Source organism: Saimiri boliviensis, chromosome 3 (genome assembly GCF_048565385.1).
Source record: "Saimiri boliviensis isolate mSaiBol1 chromosome 3, mSaiBol1.pri, whole genome shotgun sequence".
NCBI lineage: Eukaryota > Metazoa > Chordata > Mammalia > Primates > Cebidae > Saimiri > Saimiri boliviensis.
Window position 1 is genome coordinate 78,093,008 of NC_133451.1, and position 20,595 is coordinate 78,113,602.

At 37.1% G+C, this 20,595-nt stretch overlaps 1 protein-coding gene across 9 annotated transcripts in view; it reads right to left on the reverse strand.

The window, feature by feature from the left end:
- The window catches only part of WDFY3 (WD repeat and FYVE domain containing 3), a 292,916-nt gene that overhangs the window by 210,099 nt on the left and 62,222 nt on the right, over positions 1-20,595 (reverse strand). For 4 of the 9 annotated variants that reach the window (XM_074396388.1, XM_074396387.1, XM_010334758.3 and 1 more), the window contains exon 2: positions 7,314-7,413. The exons of the other annotated variants lie outside the window; for them this stretch is intronic. The gene's annotated coding sequence lies outside the window, so the exon portion shown is untranslated. The remainder of the gene's footprint in view (positions 1-7,313; positions 7,414-20,595) is intronic. 9 annotated transcript variants of the gene reach the window in all.

Consider the following 20,595-nt stretch of genomic DNA (forward strand, 5'->3'; position numbering starts at 1 on the left):
CCAGTGAATATTGTGCTTGAAGCTTTAAATGTGTTCCTCATAAAATATAAATGCATAATATATCAATACTAAAATGTCTACAATCTTTTGTCTAAGCATTATATTCTGTGCATATTACACACTTACAGAGACCTTTTACATTAAACTATGAATCATTTTGCAAAAAATAGAAGACAAAATTTATTAGTTCCCTTTTACTGAAGAAGAAATGAAGACAAGAGGCTGAAATTTCTGTAAAGGCAATGAGAACAAAGAAACAATGTTTAAATAGCCTCAATATGTGATTTTCAAAAATTCTGGTTTGATTCATAAAAATGCTGCATTATAGGCACAAGCAACAGACTAGCAAGAATAGGTGGCAGTAAAAAAGTTCTGGCATCAGGCAAATATGGGTTTCAAATTCTGTTCCTTCATTCACTACCTATGTGACTTCAGAAAAAGTAAATCAAACTACCCTAAGCTACATTTTCCCTAGTAGTAAATGGAGACAAGTGTGACACTGGCTTTATAATATAAGAAAAGAAAGTAAGAATACATGTGATATGCCTCCCACATGGAAGGCAATCAATGTTTAGGGTTATGACATGATTAGAATTGGTTACAGCAATACCAACCAATGACTTTCAATTAGAATTAAGAAAAAAATTAATCATTTTAATAAACAAAGAGTATGTTCCAAATTTTTGCAGCCTACATATGATAAATATAGTGGGGATTGCTGCTCAAGATCCATTGTACCTTTTTTCTGTAATGTGCCTTCATGTATTACAGAGGCTATAAAACAAAATAAGCAAAGTTTCCACAGACTCCTAAGCAAATAGGTTCTTGTTGTAATTCAGGTTCACGGTTCAGCCAATCAAACTTACTTGCCCCAACTTTTTTTTTTTTAAACAGTGTCTCACTGTGTAACTCAGGCTGGAGTACAGTGGCATGATCACATGTCACTTCATCCTCAATCTTCCAGACTCAGGCAATCCTCCTGCCTCAGCCTCCCAAGGAGCTGGTACTACAGGTGCACACAACCATGCCCAGCTAATTTTTGTATTTTTTTGTAGAGACAGAGTTTCACTCTGTTGCCCAGGCTGGTCTTGAACTCCTGAGTTCAAGAGTTCCACCTGCTTTGGCCTCCCAAAGTGCCGGCACTACAGGCGTAAGCCACTGCGCCTGGCCTTGCCCAAGCTTTGTAAAGCAGAAGTGAAGCAGAGACCGCACAGTCAAGGATATACATATATTTATTAGCTGCAGTGCTGGACAGAGATCCCAGTATCCAGTAATTATCCTGGTGGTTGTTGGGAGGCAGCGCATGTAACATCTATTTGCCTGGTCATAATACTTACAGTATGGTTGTGGAGCAAGCAGTAGTAGAGGTAGCTGTTTGCAGTGGCACTAAAATGTGTGTTCTGGAGCTTTCTCTGAGGTTAAGAACTTTCTCAGTTAAGGGTGAGATACCAAATATTTTGCCATAGGGTTTCTGTTAAAACTATTTAACACTGCCACTGTAGTGTGAAAGCAACCATAAACAACCAGCAAATGAGCATGTATTGCTGTGTTCAAATAAACACTGACATTTGAATCTCACATTTTTTTCTCTTTTAATCTGAGAAAGTGTTTTGCTGTGTTGTCCAGCATGGTCTCAAATGCCCGGCCTAAAGCAATACTTCTCCCACCTTGGCCTCCCAAGTAGCTGAGACTGCAGGTGCTCACCAATGTGTCCACCGTGAATTTATTAATTTTTAGGTGCCACAAAACATTATTTTTCTTTGGACTTTTTTCAAATATTTAAAAATGTAACAACCATTCTTAGTTTGTGAGACATTCACATGCAGGTGATAGGCCTGATTTTGCCTGCAGGCCACAATCTGCCACCCTATAACAGTCTCCTGATCTACAAAGAGAGCCACAGCTCCCTTAGAAACCAGAGTTGAGGTATGCCACCAGGAGCTGTTTTCAAAGTTTAAACATGAGCCCAAAACCTGTTTTGTCTGCACCTCCGTGATTTTGTAAGCCACTAATGCCATGTAATAAGTATTTTCCTACATAAACTTCTAGAACAAACTCTATTCTCTGCAACTAAATCCTGACTGATTCACAGTGCTACACATACATAAGCACTTTTTATTTTCAACCAAAAAAAAAAAAAAATCCTTATTATCTTTCAGGTATATACCATAAAATATTCATTTACAAATTAATTTTAATGCATTAAAAATATGACTTCACAACTAAAAAACTATATACAACAGAATGTCATTTTAAGAATATACTATTTAATTGAACTTTATTTCAAATGAGGCACAAAAACCACCTAATCAACATGAATCTTCAGATTCCGCAAAACACAATGATAAATATAAGAAAATACCTAGTTAGTAATTTGAAAGTGTTTATTATATATGAACTACAAAAATATAAAATTATATAATGGGAAAGAAAAACTATGTCCACCTCCTTTCAGTGATTAGGAAACCTGTATTCGATTACATAATGAAAAAACAGAAAACAGGAGAAGAACTCAATAGACATTTTGCTTACGGAAACTCTTTTTGTTTTTAGAGAAGCAGAAATGTATCTTTAAAGTCTATGATGGCTCTAGAGTATCTTAAGTGCCAAATGCATAATCTGTGAGCACTATATTCATTTCTCTCCAGGCATTAAAAAGTCAAATTGGGACAGACCTTCAGTTCATAACAATAACAGTAGAACTAATCTGTCCTGGAAGGTACAGCAGAGAATAACCTTGGAAACAGAAATTGTCTTAAGATAATTTAGAAATTAATTAACATCCTCCAAATTTTTTTTTGTATGCAATTCCTAATATAAGTCAGAATAACAGGTATTATCTTTAATATTTTTAGGTTGATAACTAATACTTTTCAACCTGAGTTTAAAGAGTTGCAAAGGATGGCAGTATAAGCATTGACAGTTAATACAGAATGCTTTTCAATGTATCCATGGGATCTAAAAATAGCTTCACCAGCAACATCCTCCATTACATACATATTTTTTAAAAGTTTTTCTTCAATTGTCAGAAATTTAAACTTACTTTGAATAAAAATTTAGGCATTATATAATCTCTTATAAAGTGTGCATGTTATGTGTGTGCCTTTGTGTAAGAATCTCCAAAAAATAAAGGACTCTAAAAACAGGCTTATCACACTAAAACTAAAACTAATGACCATCATTTTGTTCATACCAACTGTCCGATGTTCAAAATCTCATACATGTCATGGTAGATTTTTATAGATATTTTGTATGAATCAGGTTCAAAATAAAGACCATTTATTGCTTGGCTACTAGTGTCTCTAAAGCCTGTCATATAGATCTCCTAGTTTATACTGGGCACAGGAACTCTGTGTTGCCTATTGTTTGTTGAATAGTTTATTCAACAAATATTTATTAAGCAACCACTATGTGTCCAGCAATGTTTTAGATGCTAAGAATGTAGAGGAAGAACAGAAGCCTACTAAAATCTGTGTCCTTTTGGAGTTTAAATTATCATGGGTGAAAGAAAAACAAAGAAATCAATATATGTCTAATGTTATGAAAAAAATTCAGTAAGTTTTGAAAATAGAATGTTCCCAGGGTTGCTGTTTCAGTCCGCATGGTCAAGGAACGTTTCTGAGGAGTTCACCGCAGAACAGAAACCTGAATGAAGAAGCAATCCCTAAGAATTTCTAGGGGAATAAAATTCCAGGCTAAGGAACAAGTAAAACCAAAAGGCTTGCCAAAGTAAGATTGTGCTTCACATGGCTGAAGAACTGTAATGAAGCCAGTAGAGCTGGGGAGCAGAATTAGAGAAGGGAGAGTGTTTAGCCCTGGAATGTCTGCATTGTGATTTAGTGTTTACTTCTCTTCAGCTGCTTTGTATCAACTGAGATCAAGGAGATGGCTCTTTATATTACCACCTCTACTCTGCTGCTTCCTGCCACTCTTTTCTGCAAAAAAAGGTACATCTGTGTCTTTCCCTGCAGCTTCACCTTGCCTAAGACTTTGTAGTCCCCTTACTACTTACTATGGGAGAGCTCTGTGGCGAGTTTAAAATCTGATATTTGCACACTTCTCAATTTGCTTCAACATTCACAATGTTTGGCAGCTCTTCTCATGGTCTGAGGCTTGGGATTATGGTTTTCTCCTTATTTCACAGAAGTTAAAAGATTTCTTCCCTATTCTTTATTCTTTTTGTTATGTTCAGTTAGCATTAGGCAGAAGAATAGAATACAAATGCTTTTACTCAGTCATTTTATATGGAATCCTTTTCCTCACCTACTGTTGATAAATTTAGACTAGGTACACCTAGAGAACTTACATTTCTCAATCTCTGTATTTTTAATTTCAATTTCTAGATTTTCCTATTTGAAAATCTGAGAAATTCTAGACCACCAAGACCTATAGACTTACAACTGTTGTTTAAAAACTAATTTAACACACAATCAACTTTAAATATATATTAAAGACTCTATAAAGAATATAAACTTGGAAACTACAGTAAATTTCTACCATGATCCTTATATTCAAACCAAGGAAAAACAAAACGCAAATAAATGTCAACATTCAAATGGATATGCAATGAAGAGAGAATAAGCAAAATATCAAAACAATATATGTTAAATAAATACAGCATTACTTTCAAGAACATAAGCTCTGGTTATGTTCATAAAAGCTTACTGTTTTCTACTTTAAGTAACAGTCAAATTGTCATATACTACATAAGTGATTTGCATAAAAAGTATTCTAAATCATCTAAAAGTACTTTTTAAAAAGTCAGCTCTTGGCCAGGTGCAATTGCTTACACCTTTGAGAGGCTGAAGTGGGTGGATCACTTGAGGTTAACAGTTTGAGACAAGCCTGGCCAACATAGTGAAACCCCAACTCTACTAAAAATTAGGGTGGGCATGGTGGCTCACATCTGTAATCCTAGCACTCTGGAAGGCCAAGGCGGATGGATCACCTGAGGTCAGGAATTCAAGCCCAGCCTGGCCAACACAGTAAAACCCTATCTCTACTAAAAATACAAAAATTAGCTGGCATGCCTATAGTCCTAGCTACTCAGGAGGCTGAGGCAGGAGAACTGCTTGAACCCAGGAGGCAGAGATTGCATCACTGCACTCCAGCCTGGATGACAGAGTGAGACTGTCTGAAGAAAAAAAAAAATCAAAAACAAAAACAAAATTAGCCAGTTGTGGTGGCACAGACCTGCAATCCCAGTTACTACTCAGGAGGCTGAAGTACAAAAATTGCTTGAATCCATGAGGAAGAGGTTGCAGTGAGCCAAGATTGTACCACTGTACTCCGGCATGGGCAACAGAGTGAGACTCTGTCTCGAAAAAAAAAAAAAAAAAAAAAAGTCAGCTCTTTCAAATAGGTCAACATTTTCCTCATAATTGATTAATAAGTTACTATAAGTAACTTATTAAACTCTTTTTTCAAAGACATAAAACTCAGATTAGCCTTTACTAAACTTTAAAAACACTGAATTAGTGAGCTCACATGGTTATAAAGCAAGAGTTCAAAAATTGTGTATGTTAACATTTATTTTCTTATTCATTTAATAACACTTTTTACTTGCAAGTACTCTGCTAGAACCTAGTGATGGAAAGATAAATCATTCACATTCTCCCCTCTAGGGGCTCACGGTTAAGTAAAAAAATATAATAGAAGCAATGAGGTAAGTGTTATAATGAATAATAAATAAGTAAACCAAGTGCTATGGAGATCACACGGAAAAGGCAGTTAACTATCAATAGTGAAAGTGACATGTGAACTAAGTCTCAGAAATTGAAGAGAAGTTCGTTCAGCTAACAATGGACTACAACTTATTTCTAGCAAATAAACTGTGTACACAGACAAGAAAGCACAAGATATGCTGCTGGGTGGACCATGTAGTTCTGCATAGTTGAAACAAAGGGTGAATATGGAGAAAAGCTGGAGATGAGGCTTGCATAGAAAAACTACACAGAGGAAGAGCCTAAAAGGACTTACAGGTTAGGTTAACAATAAACTGTTAAGTAGGAGGGTAATATATGTTGAGAAAATACTTCTAAATATAGTGTGATGTGTGGGATACATGTATCTTAATGATGCTTCAGAGATAAAGGCAGTGCCAGTGGAGGTATGGATGGGGCACAGTGGTATGAGAGAATACAAGTAATACCACCCACATAGGATTAACAATTTAGGAAGTGGGTATTTTTCAGGATCAAAGGAAAGAGATCAAGAGGACTCAGAATTCCAGGTTGAGTGATGCAAAGAATGGTAGGGCCATTAATTAAGCTGAAAATAAAATGAAGGAATAAGAATTAGTGCAAAAGATAAAAAAGAGACAAATTAGAACATGGTGAAATAAAAGGGTGAAAGAGGCCGGGCACAGTGGCTCACGCCTGTAATCCCAGCATTTTGGGAGGCTGAGGCAGGCAGATCACAAGTTCAAGAGATCAAGACCATCCTGGCCAACATGGTGAAATCTCGTCTCTACTAAAAATACAAAAGTTAGCTGGGTGTTGTGGTGCGTGCCTGTAGTCCCAGCTACTCAGATGTTCGGGAGGCTGAGGCAGAAGAATCACTTGAACCCCGGGAGGCAGAGGTTGCAGTGAGCTGAGATCGTGCCACTGCACTCCAGTCTGGTGACAGAGTGAGACTCCGTCTCAAAAACAGAAATTAAAAACTAAAAAAAAAAGGGGGGGTGAAAGAAAATGTAAAGCAAAAGAAATCCAGGACCCGAGTTCAAGAGAGGAAAATTAGATGTATGCCTCTAAACAACATATCCAACACAAGAAGTAGTATACCAAATAACAAGCAGAGACTCTCAATTTCAAGGAATGTGAGGTTGTCTTCTATTTTTCCAAGTAGAAAAAAATTATAATCATATTTATAAAACTAAAAAAAAGCATTTTTAGCCATAAAGAATTTTTTTTTGAAATTTAATATATGCATGGGGTTTAAAAGACCACACTGAAAAGAATACACAGTAAAAGTAAATATCCCACTACATGGCTCCAGTTCCCCTCCCTAGAACTGTCATTACTAATTTTTTAAATAACTTTGTAAAGATATGTTAAATGGTTATAAGGATATAGGTTTACATATAATATATATCCTCCTTTAAATGGCCTATTAGAAAGAGTTCTCAACATACATTTTCTATTTCCTAAATATGACAGTACAGTAATCAAATTTATAATGGTAGCTCTATAAATCAAGTCAATATAAAAAGCCCTGTCTACACACAAGTAATTAACAGTTTTAATTATCAGTAAATTCAGTAATAGTAAAGATGAAAAACAAAACCCCACTAAATTTTCTTCCCAGACACTGACCTTTAGGGAAGTCCTTGGATTACAGGTTCTGAATGTGTGAGCACAATAGGGCCCATTCGCTTGAAGGTATTTTACTCAAGACTTGAAATCTGGGCTCCAACTAGAAAGGAGGGGAAAAAAATTACGAATTATTCAATAATTACGAATATTTTCCTCAATATAATCAGCACAGGTCCACTAACTATCTCATACATGAAGGCTTTTCAACCCTGGTTGGATACTGGAATCAAATAGGAAATTTTAAAATATGCTCTGATGCCAGAAGCCAACCGCTTCAAATCAGAATCTCTGGGGCTAGAGCCTAGGCAGAGATTTTATGGATTTCCCAACTGATTCTAATATGCATCTGGGGTTGAGAACCACTGCTACAGAAATGTAAAATCAGATGGTAGGGAAGTCACCCATAAACTTTTCAGCTTGTTACTAAATAATGTATGAGTATGGGAAATGCACTGTTTATTTTATTTTATTATTTTATTTTTATTTTTTTGAGACAGAGTTTCACTCTTGTCACCCAGGCTGGAGTGCAATGGCCCAATCTTAGCTTACTGTAACCTCTACCTCCCAGGTTCAAGCGATTCTCGTAGCTACCTCAGCCTCCTGAGTAGCTGGGATTACATGTGCACGCCACCATGCCCAGTTAATTTTTATATTTTTAGTAGAGACGGAATTTCACCATGTTGGCCAGGCTGGTCTCGAACTCCTGACCTCAGGTGATCTGCCCACTTTGGTCTCCCAAATGGGAAATGCACTTTTAAAATACTTGGGTAAAAGTGGCTCTAAATCACCAGAGTTTTCCTACTGTAGGACAAAGTGACGCAGGAGAGCCCACAACAGAGGACTCAATAGGTATTAACCTCACATTCTCTGAACAAGCTTAATAGCCCAGGACAAACCTACTCTGGATATTCCATTATGAAAGAAACAGGATCAAATACTGAAAAACGCCTTTAAATCTCCCTGAATTACAAAGAAGTTACATATTTAGAGACAACTGTCAAAATTTAACTGAAAAGCAAGATACAATAACTACTGCTTGAATGCAAAAAGCAGAAGTGAAATGAACAAATTTAATTCCTAACAATGACATTCACAAAACCTCTTTTATAGGGATTATAACCTATAGCATATGAAAGAGCTTAAGCCGGCAGAGAAGTAAAAAACCTAGTTCCTCAGTTGCATCAGACACATTTGAAGTGCTCAACAGATATTATGTGTCTAGTGACTACTGTATTAGAGAGAGCCAATGTAAAACATTTCAATTATCACAGAAAGTTATACTGGACAATGCTGGCTTGGGGATAAATAAACCCCTGAAACATCATATTAAATTTGTGAACATACATATATTCTAGGAAGATGACCTATGACTTTTCTTTGATTCTCAAAAGAGATCATGTTCAATTGTCACACCAATGATTCAAGTGCCAGTGCCCAAGCCCACAGAAAGTAGAAAAGGTATTTTTTCCCCCAAATAGTTACCACTTTTAAAAAAGCATATCATGTCAACAGTAGTACTTCCCACTAACAGGCATAGCCTTTCAACCACTGCATGAAGACCAGAGGGACTACTATTAACACAAAATGTTCTTCCCACCTCTCTGATGTTGTTATGGTCCTGGGGCTTCACTGCTTTTTCAGAAAAAAATAAAAATAAAAATAAAAATTAACAGTAAATCATAAGCAGAAAAATAGACCTCCTTTGCTTTATTCATCACCTCCAACTTCATTAAGCTATTGCTATATCCAAGATGGTTTACTTGCCCTTTAACCCCAAATCTCAGCTTTTTGTGGCAAAGGGAATCACAACAAAATGGAAGGTGAATCCCACATCCCTCAGAAAAAAAAACAAAAACAGCCTTCAGTCTGTAGGATGCTGTTCCTAAGAAGAATTCCAAGGAAACTTGGCTACTAACCTAAGATTTAACACCTAAGTTGCCATTAAAAAAACACTTACCACAAAACAGAAATATAAGTAGTAGGTGAGCTTCCCTTATGGATAAACAGTCTGGGTTTAGCTTCCACACTGAAAAGGTCTGGGTTTGGCACTGAAACAAAGTCTTCTAAAGAGACATCATGGTGTGATGAGTATAGAGTATATCCAGCTATACCCAAATTCTAGGATACAATCAACTGTTTAATTGATTTAAAAACTTAGCAACCCCATCTCTAATCCTTTGGCTCCTAATACATACATTAAAAAAAAGAAAAAAAGGCAACCTCCCTAAAATTTTCAACTATATCTTAACTAATGCAAATAAAAATTACTGGAAAAATGCTATGTATTTTATCTGTGAAGAGAAGATACATCCAAGCCAAAAGACCACACAAGAATATGAGTAAAAGCAGAAGGTAAAATAGATCCTCAATGTAAGACCAAAGCCTGTCTTTTTTTTTTTTTTTTTTTTTTTTTTTGGAGACGGAGTTCCGCTCTAGTCACCCAGGCTGGAGTGCAATGGCGCAATCTCTGCTCACCGCAACCTCCGCCTCCCGGGTTCAGGCAATTCTCCTGCCTCAGCCTCCTGAGTAGCTGGGATTACAGGCATGTGCCACCATGCCCAGCTAATTTTTGTATTTTTAGTAGAGACGAGGTTTCACCTTGTTGACCAGGATGTTCTCGATCTCTTGAACTCATGATCCACCCGCCTTGGCCTCCCAAAGTGCTGGGATTATAGGCGTGAGCCACCGCGCCCGGCCATGACCAAAGCCTGTCTTATAAATTAGGTGAGCTTGCTGCGTGAACTACAGGTCGTCTGAGTTCAATAACATCCCATGATTCAAATGTTACTAAGTATATTTAAGTCAATAAACTAAAAGTTTGGCATTTTCTTATCAAATTAAACATTTAATTATTATGTACTCATGATAAATTGCAATCCCATTCCTAAGTATTTAGCATGAAACAGCCATGTACCAAAATCTAGCCCACCCATTTTTGTAAATAAAGTTTTATTGGAACACATCCATATCCATTTACTTATGTAATGTCTACGATTGCTTTCACACTACAACAGCAGAGTACTCACAACAGAGACCTTACAGCATAAAATACTTCATCTAGCCCCCTGCAGAAAAGGGTTGCTGACCCTGGTGCTAAAGAAATGAAAACTGGGCCAAGTGTGGTGGGTCACACCTATAATCCCAACACTTTGAAAAGCTGAGGTGGGAGGATCACTTAAGGCCAGCAGTTCAAGACTAGCCTGGGCAACATAGTGAGATCCCATCTCCACACACACACACACACACACACACACACACACACACACACCAGATTAAAAATCAAAAAATTAGCCAGGTGTGGGGCATGCTTGCAGTCCTAGTTACTCAAGAGACTGAGACAGGAGGACTGCTTGAGTCTAGGAGGTAGAGGCTGCATGCAAAGTGACTGTACCACTGTGCTCTAGCCTGGGTGACAAAGCAAGACCCTGTCTCAAAAAATAAGAAAGAAACAGAAAGGAAGAAAGAAAGAAAGGAAGGAAGGAAGGAAGGAAGGAAGGAAGGAAGGAAGGAAGGAAGGAAGGAAGGAAGGAAGGAAAAGAGATAGAGAGATGAAGGGAGGGAGGAATGGAGGGAAGGGAGGAAAGGAAGGAAAGAGAAAGAGAGAAAGAAAGAAAGAAAGAGAGAGAAAGAAAAGAAAGAAAGAGAAATGAAATGAAAATTTATGTTCACATAAAACCTATACACGAAAGTTAACAGCAACTCTATTCATTATGGCCAAAGAATGGAAACAACCCAAATGTCCTTCAGCAGGTAAACAGACACACATATTATATGCACCCATATAACTCAAAAGAAGTAAAAGATTTTTTTTTGAGTCAGGATCTTGCTCAATCTCCCAGGCTAGAGTGGAATGGTACAATGCAGCCTCAAACTCTTGGATTCAAGTGATCCTCCTGCCTCAGCTTCCCAAGTAGCTGGGATTATAGGCACAATATCACAACCGCTAATTTTTAAATTTTTTTTTCCATGAAAATGGAGTCTCATTATGATACCCAGGCTGGTCTCAAACTCCTGGCCTCAAGCGATCCTCCAAACATGCTGAGATTATAGGCATGAGCCACTGCATCCAGATTGTAAATGAATGACTGATACATATAAAAACTTGGATGATTCTCAAAGTCATTATGCTGACTCAAACAAACCAGTCTCAAAAGATTACATACTGTGTAATTTCATTCTTGAAAAAAACTATATTGATGAAGACAGACTGGTGGCTGCCAGGAGTTAGAGGTGAGAGAGATTGTGACTCTCAATCTCTCTCAGAGAGCAGGACATTTTTTGGGTGATAAAACTGTCCTGTATCCTCATTGTGGTAGTGGTTATACTTATCAGCAAAGGTACCAAAATCCATAAAGCTGTATACCACAAAACGGTCAATTTTACTTTGTAATAATTTAAAAAACAAACAATTTGAAAACAGCATGATAGTTTCTGTGTTTATTTGTGCTTGATAACAGAATACATGAAGCTGGGTAGTTTACACATAATGGAAATGTGTTCCCTCATGGATCTGTAGGTTGAGAGAAATCTAAGCTCAAGGCATTGGCCAATTCAGTTGTTTGACGAGGGCTGCTCTGTGCTTCCAAAATGGTGCCTTGCTGCTGCATCCTCTAGAGGGGAGGAGCACGTGTCTTCACATGGCTGAAGGCGAAAGGGCAAGAATCCTAATGTAGAAAGCCTCCTTTACAAAGGTCTTAATTCCATTCATAAGAAAGAGGCCTTCATGGTCTAATCATGTCCTACAGGCTCTACCTCTTAATACCATCTATGGTTTGAAATTTCTCCTTTCCAAAACTCACATTGAAATTTAATGCTCCATCAGCACTTTATATAACTATATAATATTCTACTATAAGATTATGTTATAACTTATTCAATAAATCCCCTATGACTAGAAAAAAAAAAAAAAGAAATTTAATGCTCCATTGTGGCAGTATTGTGAGGTGGGGCCTTTGAGAGATGACTGGCTCATGAGGAATCTGCTCTTATGAATGGACTAATCCATTCATGGATTAAGGTTCTCATGGGGGTCAGTTGGTGGCTTTCGAAGAAGAGGAAGACAGACCTGAGTTAGTACGTTCAGCCCCCTACCATGTGATGTCCTGTACCAACTCGGGACTCGATAGAGTCCCTACCAGCAAGCAGGCCCCTACCAGATGGAGTTTCTTGATCTTAGACTCTTCAGCCTCCATATAAGCAATAAATTCCTTTTCTTTTCAAATTACCCAGTTTCAGGTATTCTGTTATTAGCAACAGAAAACAGACTAAGACATCATTGCAATGGCCATTACATTTCAACACCTGAATTTTAGAGTGGACATATCTAAATCATAGTAGCTTGTTTAAAGAAAAACAATAAGCTAAAAAAAAAAAAAGCTCTAAAAATTTAGGGCAAATAATTCAAGAGTTTGCCAGGGAAGATTAGATCCGAAAGTGTGATCTGGGTCACTATACTCCTGGATTTTATTCCTGGCTTTATAATCCATTCACTACAGAACATTAAATCAATAACCCATCTCAGTATTTCCCTGTGATTTTTCTGCACACAGTCTGACAGATTGGTATCTGAGGTTGAATATAAAGTCCTGAATGCAATATTTCTCCTGTCAAATATGACATACTACATGAAGAAATACTGCAAGTCAAGTTATCTCAGGCTAGCACCATTCTACTCTCCAGATTAACCATAAATATAAAGGTGTGGCTTATATCACAGTTGTCAGCCCTTTTCACATACTCAAGTTTTCTCACTCTGCTGCTCTCAAAGCTCTTTCTCATCTCCAAGCTGTCAGGAAAATCTGGCATTACATTCCATACACATACTGAAAGACTGTGCCACATATGTTTCGCACTGTACATGGTCTGCAATTTTCTTTAGGGAAACCAGATTTGCAGATTGCCCCCGAGAAATCTGTAAACTGTCACCCAGAATTAATCGAAAGGTAAATTTAGTAAATACAAAATAATTATCACAGAAAACAAGAGGTAGAATTTAGAGCTTTCACAGAATCAACAATAGAAACAATTTATAAATTAGTTATATGTTTTGTAAATCCAATAAAATTTTTTTTTTAACCCAATATGAAAAACTGGGAGAAGATTAACATTTCTGGACCAGACTAAAAACACTGACTAATTGCTTCCATTGTGTATAATTAACAGACCGTGTCTCAAGTTAAACTATGAAAGAGGAAGAACTCAGGAGTGACCACTAATCTTCTGTAAATCATTTTTACATGGTCATCAAAAGAGAAGAAACTTTTTAAAAGGGCAAAATAAAATTTTCACCATGACAAAAAGCACATCTCAAAGTCCCTAGCATTTTGTGGTGATTTTAAATGTTAGTAAATTCTTTTACATTCCTATCTTTAAAAGGAAAAGCCTTTATCTCCATATCCCTTGAATGAGACTCAAAAGTAAAATGTTGGAAGTGATACTATATGCCTTATAAGACTAGGTCATAAAAAGGATTCAAATTGCAGCTCTGCCATTAACACTAATTCCTCTCTTTTAGATTTATTGTCAGGACTGGAGATAGCATATGTAAAGTCTTTGACTTGGTGCCAGAATATTAGAAATCTAACAAATAGCTTCTAACCAATCATTTGTAGCCCTTAAGGTCTCCCTCAAGATGTGTATTATTAGGGTTTAAAAATGAAAAGAGTAAATTATGTTGTTGAATGAACGTCACAAAGTACTAAAATCAAACCAAATCACAAAGAATATAAGGACTTTTAGAAAAAACTACAATGACAGAGGTACTTGTTCTCAGAGCTGCCAGGTTTCTTCTTTCTTTTTTTTTAAGATGGAGTCTCGCTCTGCCACCCAGGCTGGAGCGCAGTGGCGGGATCTTGGCTCACTGCAGCCTCTGCCTCCCAGGTTCAAGTGATTCTCCTGCCTCAGCCTCCTAAGTAGCTGAGAGCACAGGCGCACACCACCACGCCCAGCTAATTTTTGTGTTTTTAGTAGAGACAGGGTTTCACCACGTTGGCCAGGATGGTCTTGATCTCTTGACCTCGTGATCCGCCTGCCTCTGCCTCCCAAACTGTTGGGATTATAGGCGTTAGCCAATGCGCCCGGCCTATTTATTTGTTTGTTTACTTGAGATGGATTTCCGCTCCTTTTGCCCAGGCTAGAGTGTAATGGTACAATCTTGGACTTCTCAGCCTCCAGAACTGTGAGAAATAAATTTATGTTATTTATTTATTTACTTATTTATTTACTTGAGATGGAGTTTCGCTCTTGTTGCCCAGGCTGAGGTGCAATGGCACAATCCTGGCTCATTGCAACTTCCACCTCCTGGGTTCGAGCAATTCTACTGCCTGGGCAAGACAGAACAAGACTCCATTCAAAAAAATAAAGGAAGAAAAAGGAAAACAGACTCAGAGAGGTAAAATTTCAAAATCACATAGCTAGCAAAAGGCTTTGTTATTCATTCAACAAATGTTAGACATGGTAGAGATGTTAACCTCTTTCTCATATATTACACTACCATTACTGCCAAAAATTTTGAAAAATAAGTAACAAAGCACATATTTTAATATAAACTAATAAAGAAAGCAAACTTCTGTGCTGCAGTTTGTGCAGGTGTTCTGTGCTGTGGTTTGTCTTACAAAGCAAGCAAAATGTGACCCACGTAAGCAAACTATAAAAGCTGGAGTTTCTAGGGCTGTTCTCTTCGTACAAAGGCTCTTATCTACTCTACAACTTTAAATACCATCTGTCTATCTCCTCCTAACTCTCTCAGCTCTCGGATTACACTTGACATCTCCATTCGTTGTCTTGTAGACATCACAAAAGTAACATGTTCAAAAATAAGGCCGGGCGTGGTGGCTCACCTGTAATTACAGCACTTTGCGAGGCCAAAGTGGGCAGATCATTTGAGGTCCGAAGTTCGAGATCAGCCTGGTCAACATGGTAAAACCTTGTCTCTACTAAAAATACACAAATCAGCTGGCCATTGTGGTAAGCGCTTGTAATCCCAGCTACTTGGGAAGCCGAGGCAGGAGAACCCAGGAGACGGAGGCTGCAGTGAGCGGAGATGGTGCCACTGCACTCTTGACTTCTGTTCTCACTGACCTCCAGTCTCATTTAAGAATACTGTCATTCACCCAACTGCTCAAGCCAAAACCTGAGCATTTTCCTTGCTTTCCTCCTCCAGCATACTCTTCATATTAAGTCCCATTGGTTCTACCTACAGATTAGATCTCATCTATCCTTTTTAACCCTAACACTTTAGATCAAGCTGCCATGATCTTTCACCTGGACTACTACAATAGTCTTATTATTTTCGTACTTTCTCTCCTTTGCAGACAAAGTGCTTTAGAGGCTGGGGGCACATAACAGAAACCGTAGAATATAACTTTAAAACCCTTCAGTGGCTTTCAGTGTAATGAATAAAAGCCATACTCCTTCCCATGGCCCTTTAAAATTCTAGATATCTGATCCCTTTCTACCTCTCAAACTTCATTCCACTCTCCCCCGGACATCTCCAGGCATGCTTTCAATTCCTCATATACCAACTGTTCACACTGCAGGGCCTTCCCTTCTTCCTGTAAATTTCTGGCAGGGATAACTCCTTCAATTCTCAGCTTCAAGGTCACCTCTTTGACAAGCCTTTTTTGGCAATGTAGAAGTACCTCTGCCTTCTCATGACCCTCTATCACCTCATCTTCATTTCTTCCATGGTCTGCACTTAACATTACCGGCAAATATCTATTTATATATTCATTATCTAGCTGTCTACCAGTAGGCAGATCATGAACTCCAAGTAGACAGAATATGTTTGTTTTCTTCGCTTACATTCAGCACCTAGTAAAATGTCTGGCATGTAAATTTTTCTTGAATGAGCAAGTTAAGAATATTAGACTAAAAGGACTTTAAATTTCCATACAATTTCAAGTGTTTTAAGCTACAAATTGAAAAGATAATTTATGATTTTCTCTCATGAAGTATATAAATACAACTCAGAAATAGATAATAGATGTGTTTCATTTCTTAAAGACCTATGACAAACCTCAAAGCAGTGAATTTGTGTCAGGTTCATTTTATAGGCAATGCAGAACCTAAAAGATGACTTTCCTATTTTATTTTCAGAATCTAGGTGAAAAAACTGCAGTAAAATTATGAATAAGCAACAACTAGCTCAAGTAAATAATTACATTTATATGAAACATGTACAATATTTTAATAAAAGCATACTCTTAAAAAAATTTAACCACATTCATCCCTTGATATCCACAAGAAATTGGCTCCAGGACCCCCATCAATATCAAAATCCTGCCATGCTCAAGTCCCTTATATAAAATAACAAAATATTTACATATAACCTATGCACATTCTCCTGTATGCTTAAATCCAGCTTGTCCAACCTGTGGCCCATGCACCATGCATGGCCCAGGACAGCTTTGAATACAACACAACACAAATTTGTAAACTTTCTTAAAACATTATGAGTTTTTTTTGTGATTTTCTCTTTAGCTCATAAGCCATCATTAGCACTGGTATATTTTATATGTGGCCCAAGACGATTCTTCTTCTCCCCATATGGCCCAGGGAAGCCAAAAGATGGGACACGCCTGCAAATCATCTCTAGATTACTTATAATATTGAACACAATGTAAATCCTATGTAATTTTTGTTATACTGTATTTTCAAACATAAAATTGTTCATTATTTTATATGTATATATTATTGCATTTTAGGTTTTGGGGTACATGTGAAGAACATGCAAGATTGTTGCATAGGTATATACACGGCAATGTGGTTTGCTCCCTTCCTCCCCATCACCTGCATCTGGCATTTCTCCCCATGTTATTCCTCCCCACCTCCCCATCCCACGCTGTCTGTCCCCTAGTTCACCCCCAATCAAAACTACATTGAGATTACCATCTCATGCCAGTTAGAATGGTGACCATTAAAGAAATCTGAAGACAACAGATGCTGGAGAAGATGTGGAGAAACAGGAAGACTTTTACACTATTGGTGGGAGTGTAAATTAGTTCAACCATTGTGGAAGACAGTGTGGCGATTCCTCAAGGACCTAGAAATAGAAATTCCATTTGACCCAGCAATCCCATTACTGGGTATATATCCAAAGGATTATAAATCATTCTATTATAAGGACACATGCACACAAATGTTCATTGCAGAGCTGTTTACAATAGCAAAGACTTGGAACCATCCCAAATGCCCATCGATGATAGACTGAACAGGGAAAATGTGGCACATATACACCATGGAATACTATGCAGTCATAGAAAACGATGAGTTCAGGTCCTTTGTAGGAACATGGATGAACCTGGAAACCATCATTCTCAGCAAACTGACACAAGAACAGAAAATCAAACACCGCATGTTCTCACTCATAGGCGGGTGTTGAACAATGAGAACACATGGACACAGGGAGGGGAGCATTACACACTGAGGTTTAATTATTTTTAACATTTTTTTCCCAGGTATTTTCTATTCATGGTTGGTTGAATCCGTGGATGTGGAGCCTGTGAATATGGAGGCCAAATGTATTTCCTTTTGGACAAAAGTATTTTGTAAAGAGAGAAAATGACCTATTTTGGTCAGGTCCAAGGGAGAATCATAAATTACTGTCCCACTGAGTGTTAGTTCTAAAATACATCTACAAATTCTATGATGCTCCTCTTTTCAAAGGTAGAGTCTAATTAATCTCCTCTTAATTATGGGTTATACTTAGTGACACATTTCTAAGGAACAGAATATGGTAGAAGTGACTATGTGTGACCAGGTCATAAAAGACATTATGACTTCCTTCTTGCTCTTTCTCTCAGATTACTTGCCCTGAAAGAAGTCAGCTTCCATGCTGTGAGGATACTCCAGCAACTCTGTGGAGGCGTAAATATGAGTAAAAACTGCAGCTTTCTGCTGACAGCTAGTAAGAAATTGAGTCTTCCATCAATAGCCATGTACATAAGCCATCTTGAAAAGTGATCCTCTAGCCTCAGTCAGGCCTTTAGATAGGCCCAGCCAACGTCCTGACTACAACTTCATGAGAGATCCTAAGCCAAGACCACCTATTTAAACCACTCCTCAACACCTCAGCCACAGAAACTATGAGATAGTAAATACTTGTTTTTTTTAAGCTACTTAATTTGAATCAGCAATAAGTAATCCACATTCGTTCAACCAATAATTATCGATCTGTGCCTACTATGGCCCAGTCACTGTCCCAAGCCCTACAGACACAGGAAAAAAAATTAGACTAACTTAGAGCGATAAGGGCATATATAAGAGCATATAGATAAGGAGTATAGTAATACAGCGTTAAGTGCTCTAAACAGATAAATAGTTCATGGGGTAGAATAAACTAAAACGACCTTTAAAAGGTTAAAATTATGCTTTCTTAGAAATTTTTGCCTTTAATTTATAACAAAATAAATTGTTACAAAATATTCCTACTTCATAATTCTAAATCCCAAACAACTTATTTAAGAACTATGGTGAAAGTATTATAATTAAGAAAATAAACAGCACAAATATACCATAGAAAAATAAAAACATAATTCAAATAATAACAAAGTAAAAGAAAATGACATTTAATGTTCTCCTAATTTTTGGGCCGTTTTGTAAAGCCAGTGAGACCCCTGTCTCTACAAAATCTTAAAATCTAAAGGAACACAAGATTAATTAGATACCTGTAACATAAAAAGAACCTAAATATTCATTCGTATCTGGCCTAGGAGTCTGTCATTGCTAGCTCCTTAGTGAAAATATTCCTTACACAATATCAGTATTTTATTTTATGAAATCCCTGAAGATTTTCAGTAAGTAGATAGCTTTTGGAACTAAATAAAAGTAGCGTTTAACATAAAATTAAAGAATAATATACTAGATTACCTGACTAATTGTTCTTTCTCATTATAACATTCTTTCTGCAAGCAAGCAAATATTTCCCTTTCTGTCTTCATGCTTTTGTCTCTAATCCTCAAATTTCCAAAGTTACAATATGAATTAAATAACCAACAATTTGCTTGCTTTAACATTTTTTTCCTAGTATAAATCCATCAGTATTTATAATAAATTTAATATTTGCCATTGTTTTTGGAGTACTGCCAACTATAAACCACTAAAAGCAAAATTTTTTTTTAAGACATACAGTCAGTCCTCTGCATCTGTGGGTTCCACACTGTAGATTCAGCCAACTGCACATCAAAAATATTCAGAAAAAAAAAAAAATTGCATCTGTACTAAACATGTACATATTTTTTCTGTCATTATTCCTAAACAATGCAGAATATCAATCATTTACATGCCACTGACATTGTATTAGGTATTATAAGTAATCTAAAAATGATTTATAGTATACGGGAGGATATGCACAGGTTATGTGCAAAAACTATGCCATTACATGTGAGGGACTTACTTGAGCATCTACAGATTTCGGTGCTCAAGGAAGGTCCTGGAATCAGTCCTCCACAGATACAAAAGATAAACGTATATTAGTAACATTTTTAAAGGCACACATTAATGGTAATAAAATAGCCAATTAAAAATAAAACATTTAATACAGTAATCAAAACAGTATGGTACTGGCATAAGGATGGGCATATGGACCAACAGAATGAAATACAGCCCAGAAAAAAAAGTCACATATATGGCCAAATGGTTTTCAACAAGGGAGCCAAGACTATTCAATGGAGGAGAGGGCAGTCTCATCAACAAAAACAGTACTGGGAAAACTAGATATCTACCCATAAAAACTAACTTAAAATGGGTCAAAGACCTATATTTAAGAGCTGAAACTATAAAATTCTTACCAGAAAAATGGGCAACTCTTCATTTTTTTTTTTTTTTTTATTTGAAACAGTCTCACTCTGTCACCCTAGATCAGGCTAGAGTGCACTGGCATGATCTTGGCTCACTGCAACCTCTGGCTCCCAGGGTCAAGTGATTCTCCTGCCTCAGCCTCCCAAGTAGCTGAGATTACAGGTATGTGCCACCATGCCTGGCTAATTTTTTTTGTGTGTGTGTGTGTGTATTTTTTTTTTTAGTAGAGATGAGGTTTCACCACATCAGCCAGGCTGGTTTTGAACTCCTGACCTCAGGTGATCCACACGCCTCAGCCTCCCAAAGTGCTGGGATTGCAGGCAATAGTCACCATGCCTGGCCCGATGGTTTCTTAAATATTACACCAAAACCACAGGAAACAAAATTTAAAAAAACAGATAAATTGGACTTAATAAAAAATTAAAAACTTTAGTACACCAACGGCTACTATCAACAGAGTAAAACTCCCAGAATGAAACAAAAT